Raw genomic sequence first — 13,639 nt, forward strand, 5'->3', positions numbered from 1 at the left:
TGTGGAGCATTAGGCAGGTTGAACTGAAAGCAAATTTGCTGTTTGGCTAATAATCTTTGAAGATCAGGACTGAGTGCTGTAAAGGCTTCTTTCAACTCTTTACTGCCACCTTTGAAGTTTGTCCCTTGGTCTGACCATACTTCATACGGACATCCTCTCTTGGCAATGAATTGTCTGAGTGCCATTAAGAAACTACCTGTGTCAAGGTTGTTAAGCAAATCAATGTGAATACACCTTGTGGTTTGGCATTTAAAAAGTATACCCCATCTCTTTTCTGTTTTACGACCATACTTCACTATGAAAGGTCCTAAACAATCCATTCCTGTTGACCAAAAGGGAGGTTGCCAAACATGTAGTCAAGAGGTTCAAAAGTTTGCCATTTGAGGATTGACTGGTTTTGCTCTCCATCTTCTGCATTGTGTACAAGACCACTGATGTTTTCTCACTGCTTATCGCCCACGTAGAATCCAATAGTGCCTTCGAATTTCTGAAAATACTCTTTCTGGTCCAGAGTGAAAAAGTGTTTCATCATAATGCTTGATCAAATGTCTAGTTAAATGATGTTTAGGATCTAGCACTATTGGGTGTATTGCATCAAACTCGGCATTATTCAACTTTCTCAATCTGCCCCCTACTCTGATCACATTGGCATGGTCATCGTATTCTGGGGCCAACCCTCCAAGTCTGCAAGAATTAGCAATGGGTCGGTTAGTTGTTGAGGCCTTCATCTCATCAGTGAAACTCTCTTGTTGGGCTTGGGACAACAACATGATTTCTACTTGTTTTCTAGTCACATCTGTGGTTGACTGATTTAAGGACTGATGAGCATCTTCAACCAAATCATTCCAGTCCAGATACTTGGTCACATCAGGCAGTAATGTAGAGCAGGCATTTCCTGTAAGCCCACAGAATTGCTTTCTCATTTCCATTTTATCGATAACGTCAGGACATGGAGGGTTACATGGCCATTCATCTTGGCATTTTTGTCCTTCCAGAGCAGGGGAGTTGCATAACGTTATATGCCATTCCCTTGCTCTACGATTGATTCTTCATCTAGCATTGTTAGAGCCTTTTTATCCTGTATGGATCAAGTTGCTTCCTTCTCATTCTGGTAAGTCAGGACATCAACTTGCCATAACCTTTCAACATTCTGCATGAGTTCTTTGGAGGTAGAGGTTAAAATAAACATGCACTTTGATTTACCCTTCACTTTGTGCAAGTAAGTTGATACTTGCAGAGTCCATTCTAATATTATATGGATGGCAACTGGAGTTCCAGGAGGTCCAGTCCTCACCTTTTCTATAGGTGTTATGAGATGGGAATTATCTGCACAGATGAGCAGCAATGGAGTAATGCAATCAAAGTCTGGTAGCTGTAAATCTGCCAAATGTTGGTAATATCGCTTGATATATTGCATTGGATAGCTGTGTTCAGTTAATGCCAGTTGTGGAGATGTAAATGCCTGAGCTGCAGCAATGTTAAACGTTACAGATGAACCTTGAATTTGTTCAATACTTTGGTGAATGGTATGGAGTTCCAGAACTTCTAAGATCATCGTGTGTACAGAACCATCATCCAGGAGGGCATATGCTTGACAGGATTGACCTCTATAACTCAAGAATACTTTCACCAACTTAAGTAGTACTTTGGGTGAATAACTATGTGGATTTAGATAGAATACTTTGAATGAGGTTTGACGAGGAGGAGGATCTCTTGGATTCCTGTTCACCTGATGTAGAACACCTAGGTGTGATCCTTGACACTTTGGACAAGGTTTCTTAAGGGCACTATCTTTAGCTTGATGGCGTCTTGCACATTTCCAACATAACCCATTGTTCCTAATCCACTCCTTGAGATCGCTACCGTTTGATTTTGAAGCAGTAAGAAAGACTGCGACTTTCATTGCAATAGGGACAGCATTGGATACCTTTAACACTTTTCTGAACTTCAACTGGAGTCGTAGTATAACCTTTAGCATGTTAAAAAAAAGGAAAAGGTAGGAGTTGCATGTTTTATCTCCTGTTTATGTGGTCTCGAATATGAGGGTAACTTGGTAAGCTTGGATTCACTATTGGTAAAGACAGTAGTTGCCAAGGCTTGGCATTGTGCTTCTCCTTGAAGCCAATCACTAAAGGCTACAAGGTTTTGTTGCACATGTGGATGATGTAACCGAGCATATCGTGCATAATTCGCAATTTGATCTGTGGGCAGTTTACTTAGGAGCTGTTGGACGCGAGATGAGCAGGAAAGCTCTGCTGCACCAGCTCCATGACCTAAGGGCTGCAACAAACCCACTAAAGATCTCACTCTCAGAGCAAAGGCATAAAACTTTTTGAATCTCCTGGTCGCACTTTAGGCAGCTGCAAAATGGATGATATCTCCCTCATCACTAGATGATGGGGCTGGCCATATTGTTGCTCAAGGGCTACTACTGCTTTAGTATAAGGATGCGAGTCATAAGCATATGACAAAGCTATATGATGAGCTGAGGGTAACAAGAGGTGATCTAACAAAATATGACACTTAAACATCTCAGATTCATGTGGAGGAACTAAATTATCAATCAATCAATCAAATTTTATTTATATAGCGCTTTTTACAACAGTTGTTGTCACAAAGCAGCTTTACAAGTGCCGAGTCCTAGCCCCCAGTGAGCAAGCCAAAGGCGACAGTGGCAAGGAAAAACTCCCTGGTTTTTTTTGCATGAGGAAGAAACCTTGAGAGGAACCAAGACTCAGGGGGGGAACCCATCCTCCTCTGGCTGACACCGGTCACCATGACAACAACAACAATTTAGACAGAAAGAAGAGAAAGAAAAGGAAAAATATGTAATAATGTCCATCATGATGTATGCATCCGGTTAGGCAGGAGGTGGCTGGCCCAGGATGGATCGCTGGTCTCCTCATCTCATTATTCCTCAAGCAGGCGGGCAGCCATGTGGAGAAATGAAACAGGGAAAATTAGCTCTGTATGAGGACATATACAGGACAGGTGAAATTATAAACATTTCCGGAGTGTGGCAGCAACTCCGGCATTAAGTTAAATTATTACAGCCTAGCTAAAAAGGCAGAACCAGAAGGTAACATAGGCTTGGGGGCATTCTGAGACAATGGCATCCGTCCACTGCACTGTCAACAAACTTGAGTGACCACGAGCAGTGACAGGACGACAGCACCAGCGTCTACCACCAGTCTACCATAAAACCCTTCGCCTGTGAACCCCTGGATCTGTACCTTAATCTAAGGGGGGATATTAATTATCAAACGCTAAACTAAATAAGTGGGTTTTCAACCTAGACTTAAAGATTGTGACTGTGTCGGAGTCCCGGACGCATTTAGGAAGATTATTCCAAAGCTGGGGGGCCTTACAAGAAAAGGCTCTTCCCCCTGCTGTTACCTTGTTAATTTTTGGAACTAATAAAAGACCAGCACCCTGTGATCTTAGTGGGTGTGGGGGTTCGTAATAGGAAATAAGTTCCTGAAGGTACTCAGGAGCAAGCCCGTGCAATGCTTTATAAGTTAATAAAAGAATTTTAAAGTCAATACGGAATTTAACTGGGAGCCAATGCAGGGCTGATAGGACTGGACTGATATGCTGAAATTTTCTAGTTCTGGTCAGAACCCTGGCTGCGGCATTTTGAACTATTTGAAGTTTATTTAGATTCCTATTTGAACATCCTGACAGTAGTGCATTGCAGTAGTCTAATCTAGAGCTAACAAAGGCGTGCACCAATTTTTCTGCATCATCCTGTGATAATGCATTTCTTAATTTAGCAATGTTACGGAGATGTAGAAAAGCTATCCTAGTAGTATTATCTATGTATGTATCAAATGATAGGTCAGAGTCGAGTATGACGCCTAGGTTTTTGGCTACTGTGCCAGGTGTAATGGGGTAGCCTGCGAGATTAAGCATTAGATCTGTTTTGAGGCCTTAGGGCCCAGAAGGAGAACTTCTGTTTTGTCCTCATTAAGTTGGAGGAAGTTTAGAGACATCCAGCATTTAATATCCCTTACACAGGCCTCAATTTTTCTTAAACTGAGTTTGTCATCAGGTTTGGCTGATATGTAAAGTTGAGTGTCATCTGCATAGCAGTGAAAATGTACACCATATTTGTTTATAACTGTGCCCAATGGTAGCATATATAATGTAAATAATAGTGGTCCTAGAATGGAGCCTTGCGGGACCCCATATTTAACTTTTGTACGTTTGGATGGAATATTATTGAGCTCTACAAACTGATAGTGATTTGTTAAGTAAGAATGAAACCATGAAAGGGCTGTGCCAGAGACTCCAACCCAGCGTTCTAACCTTTCTAGCAAGATCCTATGATCAATTGTGTCGAAAGCTGCACTAAGATCAAGAAGCACTAACAGCGATACATAGCCTTGATCTGAAGCAAGGAGGAGGTAATTTGTTACTTTAACTAATGCTGTTTCAGTACTGTGATGGGGCCTAAAACCAGATTGGAACTTTTCAAATATGTGATGCCTATGCAGATATAGGCATAATTGCTGGGCAACAGCTTTTTCTATGATCTTAGATATAAATTATGTGTTTGAAATGGGTCTATAATTAGATAGTACAGTAGGATCAAGATTTGGTTTCTTGATCAGAGGTTTAATAACTGCTAATTTACATGATTTGGGCATGTGACCTATTGTAATGGATGAGTTAACTATAGTTAGAAGAGGTTCAGTTACCGCTGGTAATACCTCTTTTAATAACTTTGAGGGAACCGAGTCTAGTGTGCAGGTAGCACAATTTAAGGAAGAAATTATTTTCTCTAATTCTGATTGTGGGAGTGGATGAAAAGCATCAAGTTTTTCTCCCAGTATGCGATTTAAATCGCCACGTCTCCTGTCTGACCCCTGGATACCTCCCGGACTCTGCCCTCGCCTCTCGACCCTGGACCACACTGACCACCGCTCCCACGCTACTGCTCTGCACTTGCCATACACCACTGTGCTTATCGTGTGGCACGCTGTACAGAGTTATCAAAATAAAGATCGTGTTATTCCACATCAGGATCCCTCTCAGCGTGTTCTATACATTACAGAATACTTCGCCTTTCCCATGGATCCTGCGGAAACTCAGGCTCACCTGGCTCGCCAAGAGGCGACTATCGCAGCCATGACGGAGCGTATACAACAGCTCACCGAGACAACTTGTAACCAAGAAACTGCGCTCCGTGCCCTCACCGAGTCCGCACGCCAGAACGTCCAAGGTGCCAGCCCCGTGTCTTCTGCCCCCCTGACCGTTGCTATGCATCCCACCAATATGCCAGTAGCCTTACCTGAACGGTATGACGGGTCTCCGGAGCGTTGCAGGAACTTCCTGATGCAGTGCTCCATGTACTTCACCTATCATCCGGCCCTGTTCCAGACGGATCGTCAAAAGGTAGACTTTATGCTGACATTCCTGACGGGAGAGGCAGGAGCTTGGGCTACTGCTCTTTGGAGTAGCGGAGACGACTCCCTGAATACGGAGCGCCACTTCTCCGAACTGCTCCGATCCGTCTTCGACCACCCTGCTGCCGGGCGCGATGTCGGCACCCAGTTATGTGAAATCAAGCAGGGGAAACGCAGCGCGGCAGACTACGCCCGAGAATTCCGTACACTGGCTGCTGGCAGTGGCTGGAGTGGGACTGCCCTCAAGACGGTGTTCCGCCGCAGTCTCAGAACTGATCTGCAGATTGAGCTGGCCTGTAAAGATGAAGATCTAACTCTTTCCGAGTTCATACAAGCAGCGGTGAACGTGGATAAGCTGCTCACTACTCATCGTCCCAACACAGCAGGTGTACGCACTTCCACTCTTTCCCACCAGTCGTCTCGTCTCCCCGGAGAGGGTAATCGAGAGTACTCCGAAGCGATGCAGCTGGGCCGGTCTCCACTCACTCCCCGGGAGAGGGCTCGTCGCATGCGCGAAGGACTCTGCCTCTACTGTGGCGAGGAGGGTCATTTCCGAGACCGATGCTCCACACGACCACCTCGTCCCCGTGGGAGTTCCCCCTCTCAAGCAAAAGTAAGACCTCCTTTACTTTCTCTTTGTGGTAATTCCCAATTTAACCTACCTATACAGCTCACCTGGGGAGGTGTAACTCGCAGCTACTCAGCGTTAGTTGACTCAGGCGCAGGAGGGGACTTTCTCGACAGTGAACTAGCCAGATCGTTAAACGTTCCCATTGAGGAAGTAAACCCCCCTTTCCGAGTAAGCTCAGTAAGCGGACAACCCATAGGTACCGGAATAGTTGACCGACGTACCAAGCCCTTGCTCCTCCGGGTCGGGCTGTTCCATACCTAGATGAGGCAGTTCTTCCTGGTCTCCGCCCCTCGAGATTCTGTCATCCTTGGTTTCCCCTGGTTAAGAGAACATGACCCTATCATTTCGTGGAGATCACATTGCCAGCAGGATTGTATGCATTTACCCCTTCGCTCCTCGACGGTAGAGAGTCCTCACACACCCCTCTCCGATGCGGTCCCTGAGCAGTACAGAGAATTCACTGACGTGTTCAGTAAGGAGCGTGCCAGTTTGCTCCCTCCACACAGAACCTGCGACTGTGCCATCGACCTCCTTCCCGGGGTGACCTTACCCAGGAGAACAAAGCCGTACCCGCTCTCCTGCCCAGAAGATGCTGCTATGGAATCTTATGTCAGTGAGGCCCTACAGAAGGGGTTTATTCGCCCGTCGACATCTCCCGTCGCGGCGGGGTTTTTCTTCGTAGAGAAGAAGGACGGGGGGTTATGTCCCTGTATTGATTATCGAGCCCTGAACGCTGTCACGTCTAAATATGCTTACCCTCTACCCTTCATCTCTGCCTCACAAGAACGACTAATGGGGGCTGCAGTGTTCACGAAGCTTGATCTCAGGAGTGCCTACAACCTGATTAGAATTCGTGCTGGTGACGAGTGGAAGACAGCCTTCGTCACCGCCAGGGGGCACTATGAGTATCTAGTAATGCCATACGGGCTGTCAAATAGCCCGTCAGTGTTCCAGGCTTTTATGGACGACATATTCCGAGACATGATTGATAAATATGTATTTGTTTACATAGACAATATCTTGATCTATTCCCCCTCTATCCAGGAACACATAATACACGTCTCTTCGGTCCTCCAGCGTCTGCGAGAGAACGGCTTGTACGTGAAGGCGGAGAAATGCGAGTTTCATGCACCTGTCATCTCCTTCCTTGGCTGTACCCTGTCGCCAGGTTGCATCAGCATGGGCGACAGCAAGGTAGACGCAGTCACCAACTGGCCTGTGCCCCGTTCCGTTAAGGATCTCCAGCGCTTCCTCGGATTCGCCAACTTCTGTCGTCGGTTCATCAGGGGTTTCGGTTCGGTGGCGGCCCCCCTTACCGATCTCCTGAAAGGGGGAGAGAAGCGCCACTTCATATGGACACCCAAAGCGGAACAGGCATTTAAAGCGTTGAAAACCGCGTTCACCAGCGCTCCCATATTGCATCTCCCGGACCCCACGTTACCTTTCATAGTAGAGGTCGATGCATCCGACGTTGGCGTAGGGGCTGTTCTTTCACAGAGACAAGGCAATCCGCCCAAACTGTTCCCGTGTGCCTATCTCTCCAAAAGATTACAACCGGCCGAGTTGAATTATGGCGTGGGTGACCGCGAACTCCTGGCCATGAAACTGGCTCTCGAGCACTGGCGGCACTGGTTAGAGGGAGCGGAGCACCCCTTCCAGGTGTACACAGACCATAAGAACCTAGAGTACCTCAAGTCCGCTAGGCGACTCAATCCCCGGCAGGCCAGATGGGCGCTGTTTTTTACCCGCTTCAGATTCACAGTACACTACCGACCAGGATCCAAGAACACCAAGGCTGATGCATTATCCCGGATTCAAGAGAAGACGCCGAGCAACAAGACACCTGACCATATTCTCGGAGAATCCTGTTTCGTTGACCTCATCCGGTGGGATATTCAGGACAAACTGGAGGAAGCCCTCCGCGCCGACCCAGGCCCTGCAGATGGTCCCGATGGCAAACAATACGTCCCGGTCCTGCTCCGGGGATGCCTCCTCCAACTCGCACACGACACGCCGGGCACTGGTCATCCCGGTATAACCCGCACCAAACACCTGATCGCCCAGAAATACTGGTGGCCGTCATGGGAGGAGGACATTCGCGACTACGTACTCGCCTGTGTTGTATGCGCACAATCACGCACACCCCGAGCACTGCCCACTGGTCAGCTCCTCCCCTTGCCGATACCCCGCCGTCCGTGGTCTCATCTGGCCATCGACTTCGTTACGGATCTGCCTGTCTCGGGCGGAAACACGGTGATAATCGTGATGGTGGATAGGTTCTCCAAGATGTGTCGTCTGATCCCACGCTCGAAACTGCCCACTGCTATGGAGACGGCATCTGACGTGTTCCACTACGTCTTCCGAATATATGGGTTACCCGAAGATATCGTGTCGGATAGAGGCGTGCAATTCACCTCCCGTGTCTGGACCCAGTTCTGCAAGTTACTCGGAATAACCGCCAGTCTAACCTCCGGATACCACCCCCAATCTAACGGAGAAGTGGAGCGCTATAATCAAGAGCTAGGTCACTTTCTCCGCCAATACTGCTCTTCCCAGAAGGACTGGCACAAGTACGTTCCCTGGGCTGAATACGCACGCAATTCCATCATACATTCATCCACCAAGCTGACTCCTTTCCAGTGTGTGTATGGCTACCAACCACCGTTCTTTCCCTGGGATAAGACCCCCTCTGACGTCCCCGCTCTGGATGACTGGTTAAAAAACAGTGCCCGCACCTGGGAGCTCGCACACGTTCAGCTGCGGCGCGCGCTCCACACCCATCGTATGAACGCTGACCTCCGTCGTCTCCCCGCACTCATATATCACCCCGGTCAGCGAGTATGGCTCTCCACTCGCAACTTGAACCTCCACCAGCCTTGCCACAAGCTCAAGTCTAGATATATTGGGCCGTTCAAGATTACTCGCAGGATAAACGCTGTTTCCTACGAACTGCTGCTGCCCCCTCAATACCGCGTCCATCCCGTCTTCCACGTATCCCTCCTAAAGCCTGTTCACTACAGCCCCATGTCCGTAGCCCCAGTTCTGGACCGCCCCTCCGAGCCCCTGGACATTGACGGTCGACCTGCGTACATAGTGCGAGAGCTGCTGGAATCACGTCGACGGCGTGGGGGTCTCCAGTATCTCGTCGACTGGGAGGGCTATGGTCCCGAGGAACGAGCCTGGGTAGCCGCTCGCGATGTCCTCTGCCCGTCGCTCATCACCGACTTTCACGCTGCACACCCACATTTCCCCGCCCCCCGGGGCCGTGGCCGGCCGCCTTCGCGGCGTGGAGCGTTTGGAGAAGCTCCGTTGTGGGGGGGTACTGTCAGGAATAGCCGATGACATATTATGTTCACTGCACTTGCCATACACCACTGTGCTTATCGTGTGGCACGCTGTACAGAGTTATCAAAATAAAGATCGTGTTATTCCGCATTGGGATCCCTCTCAGCGTGTTCTATACGTTACAGATATCAACCAAACCAGATGACATACCAGTTGTATTGCTAATAAAAGGTTTTATATTTTGTCTAATATTCTCTATTTTATTATCAAAAAAATCTATAAATACATTACTAGTGAGGTTTACTGGAATCTGAGGTTCTGCGCCTGCTTGATTTTTTGTAAGTTTGGAAATAGTATTAAAAAGAAATCTAGGATTGTTTTTATTTTTCTCTATAAGTGAGGCTAGGTATGCTGAGCGTGCTTTAGCGAGTGCCCGTTTGTAGTCAATGATGCTATCCTTCTAGGCACAGTAGAATACTTCCAACTTAGTAGATCGCCATTTACGCTCTAATTTACGTGCTAATTATCCCAAGCCATTTTTAATATGACAAACTCATAAGGGTCATCACTCTTCAGATCAGGAAAAGGAGTGACTATATGTGAATGACTATATTCTATAGTGGAAGGCTGGACAAACTGAGGATGAGGCTGCAAAGGAGCAGCCATGAATTGTGCTCCTGGTTGGTGGACAGGTGGAAGGCCATAAGGATTAGGTAATATATTATACTGATTTGCTGAACTAGACTGAAATAGGGCTACTGGCAAAGGAGGAGGCACACTAGGTTGTGTCACCAATTGAGATACAGAGCCATGCTGGGTAACAGGCAGATGAGACGCATAACTTGCTTGAGGTTGACGAACAGAATGAGACAAAGAAGCAAATTGAGAAACAGAATGAGGCAGCATAATAGGTTGGGAGGTAGCTACAGGATTAGGAGACACAGAGAGAGCCTCAGGAGGAGGATGAAATACATCTAACCTAGGACTGTTAGAACAAGAGCTTCTAGCTCTTGGCGGAGACTGGTGACTGGTCTCTGTAGTTGTGTAATCAACACAACTGTGTGGTCGTACTCTTCCAGTCGCTCCATCTTCATCTAATGCTGATCCTTCGTCATGAGAACTAGAAGACTGGGAATCGAGATCTGAACATGCTGCATCAGAGTCTCTAATGTGATTACACATGAATTCCATTTTATCCACTACATATTGAACGGTTTCTTTAAGGCTTTGTACTTCTTGCAGTACCTGAGTGTTAGAATACTGAGAGTAAAGGAGGAGGTAGAGAAGGTAGTTGTGAGGAATCTAAACAAAAACTATTGATGTCCAGATACAGAATGTGTAGCAGAAGGTCTTTGAGGCGGTAGGGTGACCTCACATTGAGGTTGTGAAGGAAGTTGAGTACATAAGGCATCCATGCACGGTTTCTTCCTAGAGCCATGTTTGGGGCGAGTAGCAGATGGCCTCAAAGATACTGAACTTGATTGCCTTGTCTGTTCTGGTCTCACAGAATCCATATGATATTGTTCAAGGTTTCTTCTGTCATGTGGACCATCTGTTCACCGTGTCCATATCCATCATAACATATCCCGGGTTTCAGCACCATGAAAAAGTTTGTTGTAGATGTTACACTAGAGGGTTTTCCATCCACCGAGTTTTTGCGCATTTTGAAAATGCGCATGAAAAAAGCTGGATGGAAAAAGACCAAAATTCGAAAAAAGCCCCAAATATCGCAAAAAGATTTTTACGCTAGGGGGAGATGGAAAAGTTAGACTATCGCATCGCCAAAATTCGAAAAAACTGGATGGAAAAGGGTTTTTCGCATAAACGATGACGTATCATGCCTCAAGTCATGTGGTTCTGTACATGATCGCGATGTAAAGATGGCAAATGCATGCAAAAACAGTTCTGGAGAGAGCAAAAATTGAATTTAACTTCTCCATGTATAGAAAAGAAAAAGAAAAAAATGTTTCAAAACCTCAACGTGCAAAAATGCGTAACTGCCAGATGGACGTAAAATCACTATTGTTTTGGCGTCCTCTCACGTGATCTAAAGTTTATTCGCATAACTGTAATGAATGGAATCAAGGCTTAATTCGCATTTTTTTCTGCCGAAACTTGGAAATTGCGCATTATTTTTTCGAAAGGTTTGGATGGAAACCCGGCTACTGAATCTAAAGTGGCCTGCTATCGTGATGGTATGTCCGTCAGAACAAAGGAAAATGAACAGGTTGCCATTGCCATCTTTATTAGAAGTAATTCAGGGTGGCATCAGTAGTCCAGCTCACAACAGTTAGTTCAGATGACACAAGGTATGCATTCCAATGGTCTATGCACCATAAATACAAAGCATTTGTCTGATGGTAAAAGGGTAGTGCATATTTGATGGTGGATGAAGGAAATGACAAAGGATGTCAAAGGATGGTTTTCTCTAGCAAACAAATACAAAACAAGAAATTAATACAACCACAACCAATCTAATTAAACACAAAATATTTAGAAAACAATCAAACTTCTGGGGTTTGGAGTTCCATTGATCCTCTTCTGGAGTTTTTTACAGTTAGTCCCGCCCCCACCTGTCACTCACATCAGGGTTTTGTTCTCCATGTGTCCTTGTTTTGGTTTCCCACGTGTTTCTCTGGCCACGCCCATGCCATTTGTAACCCCTCCCCATGATTATCATTCCCACCTGTTTCTAGTTGATTCCCTTGTTAGTACAGTATATTTCAACCCTGTTCTTTGGCTTGTTCGGTGCTAGTTATTGGATGAATGAGCTTGTTTCTATCTGGCTCTTAGTTGAAATCATTCTTGTTGTTTGTCTGGGTAACCTGTGAGTTATTTACAGTTTGTGTTTTTTTTCTTGCTTATTTTCCCTTCAAATAGGCCCAGTGTGTCAAAGGTAGTCAAAACTGTGATGATAATCTGCATTCTTTGGTGTCACACTTTCTCTAGGTACACCTCTGTAGAGAATTGACTCATTGTGGACACTTTGCAAGGCAAATATAACAATGGCAAATATGTGTAGATGTGTCAGAAAGGTACATATAGTCATTTTTTCATCAGTTTTAAATATTCTTTCAATCACCTTAATGTAATGCGACATATTTTACAGTTTTGATCTTTAAGCCCTTATTTTTGCAGAGGTTTATTCCAAGTATAATGACAGCCTGTACACTGTCTAGACACTTTGGTAAACATACACTACTGTTCATAAGTTTGGGGTCACTTAGAAATGTTCTTATTTTTGAAAGAAAAGTTTTGCTGATTAGAGAAGCTATAAAACTGACCTTCCTTTAAGCTAGTTTAGAATCTGGAGCATTACAATTGTTGGTTCGATTAAACTCGCAAAATGGCCAGAAAAAGACAACTTTCAATTGAAACTCGACAGTCTATTCTTGTTCTGAGAAATGAAGGCTATTCCATGCGAGACATTGCCAAGAAACTGAAGATTTCCTACAATGGTGTGTACTACTCCCTTCAGAGGAGAGCACAGACAGGCTCTAACCAGAGTAGAAGGAGAAGTGGAAGGCCCCTCTGCACAACTGAGCAAGAAGACAAGTACATTAGAGTCTCAGGTTTGAGAAATCGACGCCTCCCAGGTCCTCAACTGGCAGCTTCATTAAATAGTACCCGCAAAACGCCAGTGTCAACATCTACAGTAAAGAGGCTTTTTTAATAAAAGAAAAGGATTAATATGGGCAAAAGAACCCTGACATTGGACAGAGGAAGATTGGAAAAAAGTGTTATGGACAGACGAATCAAAGTTTGAGGTGTTTGGATCACACAGACGGATATTTGTGAGACGCAGAACAACTGAAAAGATGCTGGATGAGTGCCTGACACCATCTGTCAAACATGGTGGAGGTAATGTGATGGTCTGGGGTTGCTTTGGTGCTGGTAAAGTGGGAGATTTGTACAAGGTAAAAGGGATTGAATAAGGAATGCTATCACTCCATTTTACAACACCATGCCATACCCTGTGGACAGCGCTTGATTGGAGCCAATTTCATCCTGCAACAGGACAATGACCCAAAGCACACCTCCAAATTATGCACAAACTATTTAGAGAAGAAGCAGGCAGCTGGTGTTTTATCGGTAATGGAGTGGCCAGCGCAGTCACCAGATCTCAACCCCATTGAGCTGTTGTGGGAGCAGCTTGACCGTATGGTACAAAAAAAGTGCCCATCAAACTTGTGGGAGCAGCTTCTGAAAGCATGGGGTGAAATTTCTCCAGATTACCTCAGCAAATTAACAGCTAGAATGCCAAAGGTCTGCAATGCTGTAATTGCTGCTAAGGGAGCATTCTTTGACGAAAGCA

Source organism: Brachyhypopomus gauderio, chromosome 3 (assembly GCF_052324685.1).
Source record: "Brachyhypopomus gauderio isolate BG-103 chromosome 3, BGAUD_0.2, whole genome shotgun sequence".
Taxonomy (NCBI): domain Eukaryota; kingdom Metazoa; phylum Chordata; class Actinopteri; order Gymnotiformes; family Hypopomidae; genus Brachyhypopomus; species Brachyhypopomus gauderio.